The sequence below is a fragment of the Chrysoperla carnea genome, assembly GCF_905475395.1.
Source record: "Chrysoperla carnea chromosome X unlocalized genomic scaffold, inChrCarn1.1 SUPER_X_unloc_54, whole genome shotgun sequence".
Lineage (NCBI taxonomy): Eukaryota > Metazoa > Arthropoda > Insecta > Neuroptera > Chrysopidae > Chrysoperla > Chrysoperla carnea.
This window is the reverse complement of record NW_025408183.1, coordinates 12,137-13,378: the sequence shown is the minus strand read 5'-3', so window position 1 is coordinate 13,378 and position 1,242 is coordinate 12,137. Positions and strand designations below refer to the sequence as shown.

The 1,242-nt window shown below is 25.5% G+C and overlaps 1 non-coding gene across 1 annotated transcript; it reads right to left on the bottom strand.

Annotated features, from left to right (window-relative positions):
• Positions 1 to 768: 768 nt before the first annotated feature.
• Positions 769 to 887, bottom strand: LOC123304455. Its single transcript, XR_006536475.1, has one exon. It is a non-coding gene; the product is annotated as a 5S ribosomal RNA (ribosomal RNA).
• Positions 888 to 1,242: the final 355 nt, after the last annotated feature.

Genomic DNA, 1,242 nt, shown 5'->3' with positions numbered 1-1,242 from the left:
TAAAAGTGCACCAGCAACTGGTGGAGTAAAAAAACCACACAGATATCGTCCTGGTACAGTAGCTTTACGAGAAATTCGTCGTTATCAAAAAAGTACTGAATTGTTAATTCGTAAATTACCATTCCAACGTTTAGTACGTGAAATTGCACAAGATTTTAAAACCGATTTACGTTTCCAAAGTTCAGCTGTTATGGCATTACAAGAAGCTAGTGAAGCCTATTTAGTAGGTTTATTTGAAGATACCAATTTATGCGCAATTCATGCAAAGCGTGTTACAATTATGCCTAAGGATATACAATTGGCAAGACGTATTCGTGGAGAACGTGCATAAGCGTTTTAAATGACAATTTAAAAAAAAAAAAACAAATAAGAAATATTTTCGGTCCTATATATAGGACCAACATATATTATTAAATAAGAGTATATTATTTTTATTAAAAAATATATATATATATATATATATAAATTATTGAAATAAAATTAAACATTATTAAAATTTTGTTATAATTATAAGCGATTGCTATTTCTAAAAATAAATAAATTTCATAAAATTTATATTATTTTATATTCATTTGAAATATTAAAAAAACTTCTCGCTTTAAAGTAACCATGATATGAGTTATAAATGCAATAAAATTTTATACAAAAAATAATATTTATTTGTTGACGAATAATATAAAAGGTTTACATTTCTAAATAACATATATTTATATATGGTGTGTAAAAAAAAAGAAAAGAAGAAAAATAATTTATATTTTTAATATAAAAAGGCAACCGCACACAGTGTTCCCAAGCGGTCACCCATCCAAGTACTGACTGTGCCCAATGTTGCTTAACTTCGGTGATCGGACGAGAACCGGTGTTTTCAACGTGGTATGGCTGTTGCCAGTAATAAATGAAAATTTTTACAAATATATATTTTTCATAAATATCATTAATATTAAAGTATATTATTAAAATTTTCAATGAAGTAATCAATTTAAATATATACTTATTTATTATACCATATATTTTAAATAAAAATGCAACCGCACACAGTATTCTCAAGTGGCCACCCATCCGTGGTACTGACTGTGGCAAATGTTTCTTAACTATTATTTTATAAAATATTTATACAAAAAATAATTTACTCTTATCAAATATTAATTTGTGGCCTGTATTAAGGCCTATGTTATTTTCATTTTTTAGCAAAAATAATGAAATATTTCAATATATTATTAAAGTAACAGATCATTTCTTTTT